The 16,577-nt window shown below is 50.0% G+C and overlaps 1 long non-coding RNA gene across 1 annotated transcript; it reads left to right on the top strand.

Moving 5' to 3' along the window:
* Positions 1-1,503: 1,503 nt before the first annotated feature.
* Positions 1,504-10,127, top strand: LOC105739817. Its single transcript, XR_001115799.2, has 3 exons — positions 1,504-1,670; positions 5,157-5,456; positions 9,939-10,127. It is a non-coding gene; the product is annotated as an uncharacterized LOC105739817 (long non-coding RNA).
* Positions 10,128-16,577: the final 6,450 nt, after the last annotated feature.

Raw genomic sequence — 16,577 nt, 5'->3', positions numbered from 1 at the left:
ATTTTTTCATAAAGGACCAAAGGCCACTGTAGGCGATGATTATCCCCGATCACAGCCCTCGACCGGAGCGCACTTCCCCGCATCTGGAGCCATCTGCATCTGTCTCCTTTGCAGTCGGCCGGTAATTGGGTCTGAAATCACACGCGTCCCACTCAGCTACATTTACATTTCCTTCTTGCGCTGTTTTTATATCCAGAGCTGTTGAAACCACTCCTAGGATGAATTTCTAAACTTAGACCATCTCATCCTCAAACGGCAAGAAGGAAAGTGTGATGTGTCTGTGAATCTGCTGAATGGGCCGAGGGGTGTTTTTAAAAGATCATATTGTGGGGAAGAAGCAGGCACTGCAGAAACCTATGGATTGGGTGCTAAAACCTACGAGCTTCCCAGGAAGCTGCCTTTTGGGAGTCTGAACTATCCCAGAACCTTTTCCTAGTAGCAGATCACAATCACGGTCTCTTCTGTGAGCCCGCTTCAACCCAGCAAGGAAAGGACACCTCTGCACTCCAGCAGTAAGAGTAGGGAACCCCACTCTCCCTACAACATAAAGGCTACATATTTGCGATCCTCTCAGTGGACTTTTTAAAAAAATAACATCTTTCATTTATGTTCGAGCAGGGAGAAGAGTCATTAAAAAGAAGAGATCTTTAAAATCCCTGTCCAATGCTTTTGGCCAGCCAGCTGCTCAGGACAAAGGGCTGCCTGGTTTGGGGACCTAATTATCCGGAGGCCAAGGCGCGGCTGCGGGTGATGGGGCTGCCGACTCCGCAGCAGCACAGTCCGCCCCATTGTTGGTGAATTTCCTGCTCTTGGCACTTTCTTTGGCAGCCTCATGGCCAGCACCTGTGCACTCAGACCTGGGGCCTGGGACGTCTACACAGATGTCACGGCGCTTTTGTTGATTTCCTATTAGTGGCACTTAATAGGCAGGCGCTGGGGACAGCTTGGCTCTGCTCCGGGGAGGGGCCGCAAACATCGCTCCCTTGGTGGGCGAAGGGTCAAATGGTTTCTAAAGCTCAGCCAGATAATTGCTGGTGATTAGCAATTTTAATTAGCAGGTGCGAGGGGTCGGGACCCCCTTCCCTGTAATTGGACAGGTTGTTAACATCCATGGAGTTGTGACCAGGGAGTATATTTTACTAATACGCTCTAGGTCTTTTAAAGTTAATTAAATTAAAGCAGCTAAAACCACTAGAGACGGCCTGAGATCTGATGAGCCAGATAGGAAAAGTTTTCAGTAAAACTTGTCTCACTGGAAAAAAAAAAAAGAAAAAAAAAACTTCAAACACAGCCATGAATCCCTTGAGAACACCGCGTGCCCCTGTGCGTGTTCTTCTGTGCTGCGGAGAGCTGGGGCCGTGAACGTTTTTCCTCCGCTGGGTGCCTCATGTTGGGACTCAGCCTGTCGGGGGTCCAGCTCTTCTATTCTGCGCACTGACTCTTAGGGGCTTTGTTCGGTCACAATGAGCAGAAAACCAGTGTCTCCCTGGTGCAGCCTTGGAAGGGGCTGGACACCCACTCATGGCCACAGAGGGCAGCTTCCGGGCAACGCTCCAACTCTGCCTCTCTGACTCCTCACGGATACAGGCGTGTGTTTGAAATTGATCAATGTCCCCGCAGTTCCTTTCACAGACACCAGAAAGCCTGCGAATACACTTCACAGTCTCTGAGTACGTGCAAGAAGAGGGCGTGGCAGGAGTTTCCTGGGGTCTCAGGGCCCAGGGCAGGTGCCTGCAGCACACGCCTCTCTAGGCACGCGGGAGGCTGCATGCAGCCCGGGCCGATTTAAAGGCAGGTGAAAACTGACGCAGCCACACTGCCACACTGAGTGTGACGACAGGGAATAGCTTAGCTCACAGGCTCAGGAGGTGGGACGCAAGCAGCCAGGAACACGGGCCTCGGGTCGGACTCCGAGGAGGGGCGTGGGGAGAGGGGGAGGCACCCGCAGGCAGCGAGCTCAGAGTAAGAGCAGAGGCCATGGCAGAGCCTCGTCCTCAGTCCCTGAGGTCCCAGGGCTGTGCCTGGCTCGGCAGGCTGTCTAGAGATGCAGAAGGCGGGGGTGTGAGAGCCTCGCCCAGGACCTTCGGTTTCTTGGCCCTGGTGTTAGAAGCTTTAATTGGAAGTCTTTTCTTTCCACGACACATTTCTGATGCTCTTTGCCCACAATACAGACACTCGCTCTAAGCGCCGATAGGAAGAATTCGTTCATGACGGGAGAACCGAGTGCTCCATTCTGAGTTCCCGCAGAGGGTTCAGTGCGTTTCCAGAAGGAGCAGATGGGGGCGCGGGCGTGTGTTTGAAGGAGCTTCGAAGAGGGTGGCCCCTGGGGTGGGGTGGGGGGATGGGGCCTCGTGGCATGGGGACAGTGACCCCAGGAAGCTTCCGGCCAAGGGGCGTCACTCACATGGAGCCGAGTGTGACTGAGGGTGAGCTGGCGGTAGGAGGCTATGTCCCGGGGGGCGGCAGGCAGAAGGTGAGGTCCTCGGCCATGCCTGAGACTGAAGAGGGCTGCAGGATGCGCTGTCGGAGGCTGCTTGGGTAAGTATGCAAACATGGGGCATCTAACATGCATCCCTGACCATTTTCCTCTGTGATTCAAAAAGCATGTTTTGGCCCGGTGCAGTGGCTCATGTCTATAATCTCAGCACTTTGGGAGGCTGAGGCGGGCGGATCACCTGTGGCCAGGAGTTCGAGACCAGCCTGGCCAACATGGTGAATCCCCATCTCTACTAAAAATACAAAAATTAGCTGGGTGTGGTGGCGCACGCCTATAATCCCAGCTACTTGGGAGGCTGAGGCAGGAGAATCACTTGAACCCAGGAGGCAGAGGCTGCAGTGAGCTGAGATTGCACCACTGCACTCCAGCCTGGGCGACACAGTAAGACTCCATCTCCAAACAACAACAAAAAAACTAAAAAAATTATTGTATACATGTTTACAATAATACCTTCTCCCCACACCTGATTCACCTGTAGTTGTTTTCTGGTGCCCCTCATACCTCTGGGGAGCACCGGCCACCGTGCCCCAGGTGGCTGTGTACATGCCCTGCCCATGGCCCCTCATACGCCGATGGTCTCGAGTGGGAGCATGGAGCTGAGGGAGTGTGTCCAGGAGACTCTGAGCCCTGGCAGAACAAAGCGAGCTCTGCCTTCAGCCCTTTGGCCTTGAGACTCCGTGCCTGAGAGCGAGAGCGGGACCCTCTGCACCCAGGGCAGCTGAGGGTAGCTCCTGGGGTTCATCACCTTTGTTGAGTGACTACAGGCAAGTCCATAGAGAATATTCCTTCCTTCTTGTTATGCTTCCACCCCATAATCTTTAAAACCAGTCTGCAAAAACATCAAAACACCTGGCTCAGAACTCAGGACTCGGGAGCTCCCGCCAGGCTGTTTGGTGGAGGCTGCAGGCAGAGGAGGGGATCCACTTGGAGGAGGCTGGCAAATCAGATGTGCAGGGTGGTCACTATCATAGTTTTCCGGGAAGGTCATGCTCCTGTGTGGAGCAGGGCGGACAGAAGGACCCAGCGGCTGGTGTAGGGCAGGTCGCTGATGCCCTTAGTTAATGGGGCCCTGAAGCAGAGTAAGTCCCAGCAGGAGGGCCTGGCCAGGTCCCTGTGAGGTCCCCAGTGAATGGAGGCGAGGCCAGGGGCTGAGAAAGGACTCCATCTGTGGATGAAACCACGGAAACTCCGGCTTCTCAACTTGGGGGTTTGGCTTGGGCAACACCCTTGGTTAGACAAATCCAGAGCAAGGATGGTGAAGAACGCCCATTAGTCAGTGGCCTTCCTTTATCTCTTAGCTTTTCCCTTGCGATATGGTTTGGCTCTGTGTCCCCACCCAAATCTCATCTTGACCTGTAATCCCTATGTGTCCAGGGAGGGAGGTGATTGGATCATACAGGCAGTTCTCCCATGCTGTTCTCATCATAGTGAGTTCTCACGAGATCTGACAGTTTTATAAGTGTCCGGAAGTTCCTCCTTTGTGCTTCTCTCTCCTGCCGCTTTGTGAAGAAGGTGCCTGCTTCCCCTTTGCCTTCCACTGTGATTGTAAGTTTCCTGAGGCCTCCCCAGCCATGTGGAACTGTGAGTCAATTAAACCTCTTTCCTTTATAAAGTACCCAGTCTCGGGTATTTCTTCATAGCAGTGTGAAAACAGACTAATACACTTTGGAAATAATCTTATGCTTATAAAAGACTTGCAAAAATAGCAAAACTAGTATAAAGTGTCTGCCCTACCCTCCACCCAGCTTCCCTGAAGGCTGTGGTTACATAATTCATTGTGTTAAACTTACAGTCACATAGCAGATGACACGATTACCAGCCGGTCTACAGGCCTTATGTGAACGCTACCAATTTCCCTGTGATTGCCTCTTTTCAGGTCTCAGATCCATTCCGGGGCCCAGGTTGCTTCTAGCTGCTGTGTCATTCGTCTCTGCCCAGCTGGGGGAGTTCCTCCCTGTAGATTCCTCTTCAATGACCATGGCAGCTCTGGAGAGCTGATTTTATAGGATGCTGCTTCGTTTGGGTTCGTCTGATGTTTCTTCATGAATAAGTTAAAATTATGCATTTTTGGCCAGAATGCCAAATGTCCTTCTGGAGCCTCCCGGCAGGCACGTGACGTCCCACAGCCTCACTCCTGGTGGTGCAACTTTGACCACACAGGTAGGTGGCATCTGCCGGGCATCTCCCCTGTCAGCTTGGGATTTTCCCCTTTGCCATGATTCAGTGTCTTATGAAAAGGTATCTGGGGACTACGGAAATAGCCAGTTTCTCATATTTTTGCCTGCCGATATCAGCTCCCTCGAGAATGCTGCCTTCTACACTTCTTCCCGTGCTGCTTGCCCAATGGTGGTGTTTCAGCTTTTCCCGTTTCTTCTTTCCTTCCACACTGAGTAACTGGGAGTCTCCTGTGAGAAAGGGCTGTCCCTCCCCACCCTATGTGTTTATTTGATTACCTATTTGTATCAGCTTAAGCTCATGGATATTTATTCTATTCTGTGGAATAGAATTTATTATCATACTATTATTATTCTTAGTTTAAAATTTCCAGCCCTGGCCACTGGGTGTTCCTTCAGTAGAAGAGCCTTACTAAAGCCACATGCTGTGGAAGTGTGCTTTTCTAAATTTTCTTTTTTTTTTTTCCTTTTTTTTTTTGAGACAGAGTCTCACTCTGGTCTTGGCTCACTGCAACCTCTGCCTCCTCGGTTCAACTGATTCTCCTGCCTCAGCCTCACCAGTAGCTGGGATTACAGACGCCCATCACCATGCCCGGCTAATTTTGTATTTTTAGTAGAGACGGGGTTTCGCCTTGTTGGCAAGGCTGGTCTCGAATTCCTGACCTGAAGTGATCCGCCTGCCTTGGCCTCTGGGATTACAGACGCGAGCCATCACATCTGTGCGTGAAGGTTTTCTAACCTTCTATCAGATTTTCTAACCTCCCCAAGCCACAGGATGAGAGAAGGTGAGTGACCCTCTCAGGGACACAGGGCAGGGCAGAGGGCAGGGGCTGGCTGTGCGGCTGGCTCCAGGGGGAACACACAGCAGTGGGAGGGCCTGGTGCTGTCTATGGCTGCGGCTGCTGTCTGTACAGTGAACTGGTGAGAACCATGCAGACAGTCAGTGCCCTGCCCGAATCCAGCTTGCTTTTCATCAGTGTTCTAAGGAAAGGACGCTGAATGTAGTGATGCTATTCAGGCACCTGAGGTGCCAGGCGAGGCTCAGTGCTGCACGCGAGCTTCCAGTCAGTCCTCGAAGCCACCTCAGAGCCAGGGCCCAGGCTACGGGCACGAAGCTTCATCAAGGAGGGCATCAGGGTGTCCGGCTGCTATGGAATAGGATGGGGGTGCTCTCGCGTGTGCTTGCATGTGCTCTGTAGGCACTTCTGTGCCCTCGTGTACTCCCGTGTGCCTTTCTGTGCTCTTGCGTGCTCTCCTTTGCGCTCATGCGTGTGCTTGTGTGTGCTGGTGGGGTGAGTGTGATGCTCTAGGGAGGCCGTTCCCTCGGGGTGGCTGCCTTGTCTAACTGCCCTGCCTCCCCAGGCCCTGCTGACTCCAGGCCTCCAGGAGATGGGGAGTGAGCACCTGCCCTCCGTGTGCCCCGCTGTGGGTGTCCTGGGCTGAGCAGGAGGCACTGGCCCCACGTAGCCCTCACAGGGCGGAGCTGCTGCTCCCAGGGCAGAGGATATGTCCTCTCCCTGCCCGCTGCCTGGGGCTCACCTTGCTCGGGCCAAGACCCGACGCCCTGAACTGTGGTCACTGATGGGTGCCACGTGGATCTCCAGGCACCGTGAGCCGGGCTGAGCTTGTTTTCCATGAGCCCATGGCTGTGGGTGTTGTGCACACACTGGGGCTGGCTCTCGTCAGGGAACACTGTAATGACTTACACGCCTAAAAATAGCAGCTTAATGTCCTGAAATCATACAACAGAAACATTTCTAACCTCCTCCAAATTCCGCGGGTGACCGGGACGTTTGGCTGTGGTCTGCTCCTGAGTACCGTCAGAGGCTGCGCTGGGCTACGGGGTCCCTCTTCGGTTCGGCTCGCGGGGAGGTGCCAGTGGGTGGTGCAGGGACCGAGGCTGGGGTCTGCACGCGTGTGCTGTTTCTCGGCCTGAGAGTCAGCTATGCATGCTGAAGGCTTGGTGGGTGGGCAGCCAGGAAAATGCTCTGTGTTTTGGGGTCTGCTCTTCACTCATTGTAGGAGACTCTCTGTGTAGTTTAAGCTCTAGAGAGAATGATCTCTGGAAGCCAAAATAGACATAAAGTTTACATTCAAATGCCGTGTATCTCAGTGCATTCAGAAATGCGCTTAAATGCTGGAAAGCACTGCTTTCCCCGTGGATGATTGAGGTTTCTTCTATTTCGTTATAATGTTGTTTCTGGAAAAGAGATCAAGATGCAGAGGCCGTGGCTGCGACGGAGGAAGGAAGTGGGGGAGCCACGGCAGGAGGGAGGAGAGAGAGAGGGAACTTGGAGGAGGGGCCTGCCTCGCGGTGTTCAGGACACCTGTGCCCCGGTTACCTGTCTGTGCTCCCATGAAGAGTTGTTACTGCTCATCGGTTTGCTTCTGCCCTGCAGGAATCATGGTCTTTCCGTGTGGCAAGGCCACCAAGCAGCGGCACCACCCCGGACAACAGCAGGTCACCCTTCCTGGCTGCCGCGTGGCAGGGCGGGTTCAGGGATGGACTCTGCGCTTCACTCTGATTTTCGTCACTTTTGTGGGTTGAAGTTAGACCCCTACTCTGTTGTTTGAACACAGATCTGGGCCACTTTATTGATATTAGTTACCTGCTGTGCCTCTCAGCACCTCCCGACTTCCTTGCTGTACTCTGAAAATGCAGGTTTTGTGCACCTGAATTATAATCTTGCTGTGATAATGCGCCTGTATTGATTCAACAAAATGAGTTGTCTCTTTTGTTTTCACTTCGACATCTCTAAGAAGGAAAGACTGACAATTGGGAACATAAATATTTTGGACTTCACATCTTGTGGCATGAAGATGATAAAAAAAAAGTGTAATAATTACGAGGTAAAATTTTACCGGGAAATGCAGTTCTGTTTGAACTGGAGGATGAACTCACAGAAAGCCCTTATTCTAGAGCAGTGTTGAAATGCTTCAATTGCCCGAGCATCTAAAAGGCAGAAAATTGATAGCATTCCATTAAAGGTGCAACAACCAAATCTAAATATGTAGAAACTGCTGCCTGGGTCAGGATTGATTTTAGGCTTTATAAAAAATATATAAAGGGTTTTATTTCTGCAGTGCTTTATCCTAGACATTGTCTTTGGGCTCTAAGGCGTTTCTCTGATTTACCAAGCATGATTATAAATAATGTCTTCGAAGGATTCCCGAACATTCTAACCCCACATTTTTTTTTACATGAGTTTGATGTTTTCTTGTAGGTTCGGGTTCATTTAAATAGATTGGTTTGAGTTGGATTTCAGTGCTTAATTATAATCATTGTACGTAACTGAACATTTCAATATAATGAACCAATTGATCAGGCTTGTATTCATATTTGAAGAAAATTGGTATTTTTGAAAACAAATAGGAAGATAATTTTCTTTAGAATTATGACTAATATGACCAAGTTATATGACTAATATGATGACTAAGTTTCCTGACTGTCCCCATTTCTCTCTATGAGGCCTGTTACTGGTTTGGAAGATGTTTTAGAATCACAGGTTTTTGTTATTCCCTAGACTGACTGGGGCTAGAAAGGGGGTGGGGGCGGCGGGGGACGACGCGGGGCTGTTCAGTTTCCACACATCCCTCCCAGTAGAAACGAAGCGTCCTCAGCAGGTGGTCCTCGCCCCCACCCGTGGCTGTCGTAACAAAGTGCCACACGCCAGGTGGCATATGACAGCATGAGTTTCTTACCTCCAGCTCCGGAGGAGGCTGGAAGCCTGAGACCCTGCCCCTCTGAGCCCCTCAGGGAGGAGCCCTTCCCTGCCTCTTCCAGCTCCTTGCTGCTCCTGGCTTGTAAACCCATCACTCTGGTCTTTGTCCCTGCTGCTGCGTGGCTGTCTTCCCTCTGTGCATGTCTGTCTCCATGTTTTCCCATTTAATAAAGACATCGGCCATTGCATTAGGGCCTCCTCTACTCAGTGTGACCTCATCTTAACCAGTTACATCTGCAAAGACCCCGTTTCCATATAAAGTCCCAGGTGCCATGGGTTAAGACTCGAACACATCTTTTTGGGGGACACGATTCAACCCACAACAGCAGCCGCGGGTCTCAAGAAGATGGGTTGGGCGATGAACACACACCCAGCCACAGCTCCAGTCACTCACTCTGCATCTGTGGAGAGGCTTCTCTATACTTCGGGGCCTCAACGTCCTCATCTGTAGAGTGGGGAGATTGGGTTAGATCAGCCTTCCCAAGGGGTTTTCCACAGAGCTGGAGCTCTGGGAGATCAAACAGGCATCTTTCAAAATAAAGCCTTGGGCACGAGTGAGTTTGGGAACTGTGTTGGGCAAGACCACAGGTTTCATATCTCAAGACTTCTCAGAGAAGTCACTCTCCAGTGCCCGCAGGAATCTGCAGGGGCAGGAAGCGGAGGGAGAGATGATGGCACACACCGACTCTAAGGCCAGACCACACCCAGAGAGTATTCTCTCTTCTTCTGCGGAGAGAATCCCACCTCATGGCTGCAGTGCAGAGTCCACACACATCCAGTTCGTACTTGCTTTTATAAATCTCTCTCTGTGTGTGTGTGTGTGTGTGCGCGCATGTGTGTGGCATAGAGAAAGATTTGTGCCTGCTTTTACTTTTCTTTTTTCCTTCAACTTTTAAGTCCAGGGTACACGTGCAGGGTGTGCAGGTTTGTTGCACAGGTAAATGCGTGCCACGGTGGTTTGCTGCACAGACCATCCCGTCACCTAGGTATGAAGCCAGCATCCCTTAGCTGTTCTTCCTGATGGTCTCTGTCCCTCCATGCCCCACCCTCCGACAGGCCTCAGTGTGTTGTTCCCCATAGTGTGTCCATGTGTTCTCATCATTCAGCTCCCACTTATAAATGAGAACATGCAGTGTTTGGTTTTCTGTTCCTGCGTTAGTTTGCTGAGGGTAATGGCTTCCAGCTCCATCCATGTTCCTGAAAAGGACATGATCTCATTCCTTGTTATGGCTGCGTAGTAGTCCATGGTGTATATGTACCACGTTTTCTTTATCCAGCCTACCATTGATGGGCATGCAGGCCGATTCCATGTCTTTGCAATTGTCAATAGTTGTGCCTGCTTTTTCATTGCTATTTACTGACTTGCGCTTTCTGGGTCATTAAGTCAGCTTTGGAACGAAATTTTGAAGGCTTCCTGGCCCCCCAAGCATGGAGTGACACTATGGGGCTGGCTGTTGGTTTGGGCGCCCTACAGGTTCAGTGCCTGTAGTGGATGCTTCCTGCTGCCCACCCTCAGCACAGGGCATGCCATGGTCACCTTCACAGTGTGCAATGCTCCCGCCTGAGGAAGCCAGCCCAGCCAACACAGAGCCAAGGACCACTAAAGGCATTGCCACCGCTACACGCTTGGAGCCATCCATGCCTGCAGCCGCGTTGAATGCCTTCTGCTTCTTTCCTACGCCAGTTGAACTGGGTTACTTTCGCTTACAAATGAAGTCCTCTAACTCAGGAAATTGGGACTCTAGGATGCAGTCATCAGGGACCCTGTCGAGACTGCAAATACGGGGACGGAGGTAAATGAGGAAGTGAATGACTTCAACAGAAATCCCTCTGTATAAACTGCTACTGCTGGTGAGTCCCTGCGGCCGACACACGTCCTACCCAATGTGGAAATCCCAGCCTCCAGCCCAGGGCATGCGAGACATCCAAACCTCACTCACTCAGCGTCTGTCTCCTGGAGTAGCAGTCACAGTACATCCGTCCCCGTCTACAGCCTAACAGGGAAGCCTTCCCCAAAATAAATCCAAGTGTTCCTCTCTCTATGAAGACTTTCAATCAAAACCAGATTCATTTTCTGGGTGGTTACATGTGCCTGGCCCACCGGCGTCTTCTCTGTGTCTACCTGACCCACAGCTAATGTCCAGGGGATGCCCCACACCCACTCAGGGTCCTCCTCATTACTGCAGCCCAGTGCTGCCACTCACTGACCGGCCTTCTCGCAGTGCAGACCTCATGCGGGGGATGCTAACGGCATCTACGGACAGTGGGGTTTGCTTCAGTGACCATCGCTCAAGGAGGCAGGTGGTCCCCAGGCATCGGCACTGTGGCTGTGCCATCAGTGGATGGGGCATCCATGCCATGAACAGGGCGACTCACTGTGCTTTTAGACACTTCCGACTTTTTGACTGCACAGTTTCTAAATAATTGAGGTGGCACCCCCCATTGACTGTTTCTCATTCAAAATAAAGGCAAGTATACTTGAGAAGGGTGGAAGGGGAAGAGAGAAAGGAAGACGATGTCTCCAGCTCCAAAATGTAAACTACTGTATTTATCTTTTAAGGAAAGTTCAAGTTCCAAGATCTGTAAATTATGTGGGCTTTTATGATGGTAATTGTCTTGTTTTTCCAGCATGAATAATCACATTATTCTTAACCCCACAGTTAAGGGGCGGACGGACACTCATGAGTGCATGCATATATGGAGATGATGTGGATTTTCTGAAAATGAAGAAAAAATGCTAAAAGTCATGAAAGAAAGGGCTTCCACTGGCTCTGCATCCTTAAGTGATGATTGATTGAGAAGTCAGCCTCTTTTTTTCTACGCCCACATCCCCGCAAGCTGAAAGTCAGAAAAACTCTGCAGACAATCCCATTGAATAAGCTACTTCCTGGCCATTGCTGGCCTTGCGTGGGGGCTGAGCCACGGCTCCCTCTGGGTGTACCATCGGCCTGGGTGATAAAAGGGCCAGGCACCTGAGGACGCCGTTTATCCTGGGCAATGGAGGGCTGCAAACATGGTTCATTCCGGAAACATTCTTTGTCCTGAGCAGCAGGGATTCTCTGCATTCACCTGCTGAAAACTGGATTCTTCTCCTGCAGCCAAACTCACTGTGTGTTCCGTGTGCTCGTGTGTGCATGCCTGTGTGTCATCGCCTTGTCTTGATTGTGAATCCTGCCTTTTGGTTTGTAAGAAAATCAAATTAATTCTCGGGCGCAGATCATATCTAACTCCCCTCCCGTCACCTCTCCTCTCCTCCCCTCTCCTATCCTTCCCTTTCCATTTCTTTCCCCTTTCCTGTCCTTTCCTCTCCTTTCCTTCAGTGTCTTGCTCTGTCACCCAGGCTGGAGTGCAGTGGCACGATCTTGGCTCACTGCAACCTCTGCCTCCTGGGTTCAAGTGATTCTTGTGGCTCAGCCTCCTGAGTAGCTGGGACTACAGAAGCCCACTACCATGCCTGGCCTAGCTCAGTGTTTTCAATGAATTAAGATCTAAAACATAAATCAGTGGTGTTTCTTTTTTTTTGTTTTTTTGGAGGGGTTTAGGTTACTTGGGACAAGAACACATTTGCTGGTCCAATGGGTAGAAAGAACAGCCATGTGAGGATTTTGACACAAGTACTGATTGTGCATGTGTGTGTGACAGTGTGCAAGTGTGTGCATGTATTGTGCATATGAGTGCATGCACATGTATGTGTTTGTGAATGTGTGTACGTGTATGCATGTGTGCAAATGTGTGTGCATGTGCATGAGTGGGTGCATATGTGTGTGTGTCCGTGTGTAGGGGAATTGTGTGCGTGTGTGCATTTGTGCATGTGTGTGTGCATGTGTGTACATGTGCGTGTGTGTGTGCATGTGTGTGTGTGCACGTGTGTGTGCTGCCTGAGCCTTCGATTGAATGAAAGCAGGTGGGAAGGTGAGTTGAAGCTGGAGGGCCCACATCACCTCTACCCTGTCTGATATGATCTCAGATCTTCACTTTTATTTTGCTACACATTTGTGGGGAAAAAAGACCACTTTGGGCCCATGAACATGGAAACACCACAATGTATGTAGAGGAGCCTCCTCAAGACTAGCCTGGACTTTTCAAAGGAATAATGAAATTCCTTTAGATACTTTTTGTTTCTTGAATTTTAATGAAAAGATTGATTTCTAGTCATTATTTATCTATTGTCAAATTTTAACAAACAGCTGTAGTGATAATTGCTGAATTTCTACTCTATGTTTAGAGGAAGCTGTCAATTCACAAACATGGAATTGTGCTATTATCTATGTCTAAGGCATTTTTCTGTAAATATACAGATTTAGTGCTGGTTTTCAATAAATATACAAAGATGCTAATTATCACTAGAACTATTTGTTAACACTCAAAAATACATAAAAATAAATAAAAGAAATGCCATTTTTCCATTAGGAATTCAAAAAATATTTGTCTTGAGGCAGTGTCTTCCATGCTGTTCTAGAAACTGCACTGTCATTATCTTGTGCTCACGTCACCTTTAGTTTTCCAGCCCTGGCTCGCTCACCTCTGCCTCGAGCCCTTACCGGGTGTGTGCTCTCGCTTCCCTGGAGCACTCGGTGTGTTGCTCGTGGGCCTTCTTTGAGGCCGCCCACATCGTGGTGGGTTACAGGAGAAGGGAGCCGGGTGGAAACCAGGTCTTCAGGTGCCCTTGGATCTGAAGTTCCCCAGGCACCGATGTTGCTGTGGTGTCTGCCTCAGAGCAGCCTTCCCTGCCAAGTTCAGCTCACAGAAACACTGGACTCGGGCTGCACAGGCACATGCCCTGGCAGAAGCTGATATGGGAGAAGAACTCCAACCAGGAAGGGAGGCTGACCAATGGCACCAGCTTCTGAGCTTGGCCCGAAGAGGACTCATGAGCTAAAAACCATTTTTCTACTAGTTTACAAGTTTTTGGTTTTGCCACCATGTTACCAAGCCCAGTCAACTGGAGCAGGGGTGCTGTGGGGTTATCTGCATGCTTGATGGCTCCATCTTGAAGGAACGGTCCACGCTTACCTGGCTGCATCCGGAAGGAGAGGGCCATGCTTATCCGACTCCATCCTGAGGGAGTAGTCCATGCTTACCTGGCTCCATCCTGAAGGAATGGTCCATGCTTACCTGACTCCATCCTGAAAAAAAGGTGCATACGTACCTACCTCCATCCAGAAGGAATGGTCCATGCTTACCTGGCTGCATCCTGAAGGAATGGTCCACACTTACCTGGCTGCATTCAGAAGGAATGGTACATGCTTATCTGACTCCATCCTCAAGAAATGGCTCATGCTTACCAAGTTGCAATCCTGATGGAATGGTCCACACTTACCTGGCTTCGTCCTGAAGGAAAAGTCCACACCTACCTGGCACTATCCTGAAGGAATGGTCCATGTTTACCTGGCTGCATCCTGAAGGAATGGCCCATGCTTACCTGGCTCCATCCTGAGGGGATGGTTCATAGTTTCTGACTGCATCCTGAAAAAATGGTCCCTGCTTACCTGGCTCCATTCTTAAGAAATGGTTCACACTTACCGGGCTGCATCCTGATGGAATGGCCCACGTTTGCCTGGCTGCATCCTGACAGAATGGTTCATGCTTACCCAACACCATCTGAAAGAATGGTCCATGCTTACCTGGCTGCATCCTGATGAAATGGTTCATGCTTACCTGGCTCCATACTTCAGGAATGGTCCATGCTTACCTGGCTCCATGCTGAAGGAATGGTCCATGCTTACTTGGCTCCATCCTGAGGGAATTGTCCACAGTTACCTGGCTGCATTCTGAAAAAATGGTACATGCTTATCTGACTCCATCCTGCAGAAATGGTTCATGCTTACCTGGCTGCATCCTGAAGGAATGGTCCATGCTTACCTGGCTGCATCCTGAAAGAATGGTCCATGCTTACCTGGCTCCATCCAGAAGGAATGTTTTGTGCTTACCTGGCTGCATCCCGAATGAGTGATCCATGCTTACCATGCTGCATTAGGAAGGAATGGTTGACACTTATCTGGGTCCATCCTGAAGGAGTGGTCCACTCTTATCAGGCTACACACTAAAAGAAAGGTCCATACTTATCAGGATTCATCCTGAAGGATTGGTTCATGTTTACCTCACTCCATGGTGAAGTAATGGTTCAGCTTACCTGGCTCCATCATGAAGGAATGGTCCATGCCTACCTGGCTCCATCCTGAAGGAATGGCTCATGCTTACCTGACTGCATCCTGAAATAATGGTCCACGCTTACCTGGCAGGATCCTGAAGGAATGGTCCACGCTTACCTGACTGCATCCTGAAAGAATGGCCCATGCTTACCTGGCTCCATCCTAAAGGAATTGCCTATGCTTAACTGGCTTCATCACGGAGGAATGGTTCATGCTTACCTGGCTCCAACCTGAAGGGTTGGTCTCTGCCTACATGGCTGCATTCTGAAGGAATGGTTCATGCTTACCTGGCTTTATCCTGAAAGTATGTATCATATTTACGTGGCTGTATCCTTAAAAAATGGTCCATCCTTTCCTGGATGTATCCTGAAAGAATGATCCATGGTTACCTGGCTTCATCCTGAAGGAATGGTCCACACTTACCTGCCTGCATCTTGAAGTAGTGGCCCATGCCTACCTGCCTCCATCTTGAAGGAATGGTTCATACTTTCCTGGCTGTATCCAGGAGGAATGGTCCATGCTTACCTGCCTGCATCCTGAAGGAACGGTCCATGCTTACCTCACACCATCCTGAAGGAATGGTCCAGACTTACCTGGATGAATCCTGAAGGAGTGGTCCATGCTTACCAGGCTCCACCCTGGAGGAAAAGTTCATGCTTACCTGGCCATATTCTGAAAAAATGGTTCATGCTTACCTGGCTCCATCCTGAAGGAAGTGTCCAGACTTACCTGGCTGCATCCAGAGGAATGGTTCATACTTTCCTGCCTGCATCCTGAAAAAAAGGTCCCTGCTTACCTGGCTACATCCTGAAGGAATGGCCATACTTACCTGGTTGCATCCTGAAGGAATGATCCATGCTAACCTCACTGCATCCTGAAAAAAAGGTCCCTGCTTACCTGGCTACATCCTGAAGGAATGGCCATACTTACCTGGTTGCATCCTGAAGGAATGATCCATGTTAACCTCACTGCTTTCTGAAGGAATAGTACATGCTTACCTTGTGCCATCCTGAAAGAATGGTTCCTGCTTCCCTGGCTCCTTCCTGAAGGAATGGCCTTACTTACCTGGTTGCATCCTGAAGGAATAATTCATACTTACCAGGATGCATCCTGAATGAATGGTCCGTTATTACCTAGCTTCATCCTGAAGGAATGGTCCATGCTTACCTGTCTGAATCCTGAAGGAATTGTCAATGCTTAACCTTGCTCCATCCTGAGGAAAGGGTCCATGCTTACCTGGCTCCATCCTGAAAGAATGGTCTGTGCTTATCTGGCTGCATCTTGAAGGAATGGTCCATGCTTACCTGGTTCCATGCTAAAGAATGGCCCATGCTTACTTGGCTACATCCTAAAGGAATGATCCATGCTTAACTGGCTGCATTCTGAAGGAATGGTACGGGCTTACCTGACTCCATTATTAAGAAATGGTTCATGCTTACCCAACTGCATCCTGACAGATTAGTCCACGTTTACCTTGCTGCATCCTGATGGAATGGTTCTTGCTTATCTGGCTCCATCCTGATGAAATGGTTCATGCTTATCTGGTGGCATCCTGAAGGAATGGTTCATGCTTACCTGGCTGTATCCTGAAGGTATGTATCATACTTACCTGATTGTATCCTTAAAAACTGGTCCATGCTTACCTGGATGCATCCTGAAGGAATGGTCCATGCTTACCTGGCTGCATTATGAAGGAATGGCTGATGCTTACCTGGCTGCATCCTGAAGGAATGGTCCACATTTGGCAGGCTCCATCCTGAAGGAATGGTCCATGCTTACCTAGTTGCAACCTGAAGGAATGGTTGACAGTTACCTGGCTCCATCTTGAAGGAATGGGTCATGCTTACCTGGTGGGATCCTGAAGAAATGGTCCCTGATTACCTGGCTGCATCCTCAATAAATGATCTACTCCTACCTGTCTGCATTCTGAAGGAGTGGTCCATACTTACCTTGCTGCATCCTTAAAGAATGATTCCTGCTTACCCGGCTTCGTCCTGAAAGAATGGTCCACGCCTACCTGGCCACATCCTGA

The sequence above is a fragment of the Nomascus leucogenys genome, chromosome 5, assembly GCF_006542625.1.
Source record: "Nomascus leucogenys isolate Asia chromosome 5, Asia_NLE_v1, whole genome shotgun sequence".
NCBI classification, from domain to species: Eukaryota; Metazoa; Chordata; class Mammalia; order Primates; family Hylobatidae; genus Nomascus; species Nomascus leucogenys.
This window is presented reverse-complemented; position numbering and strand designations above follow the sequence as displayed.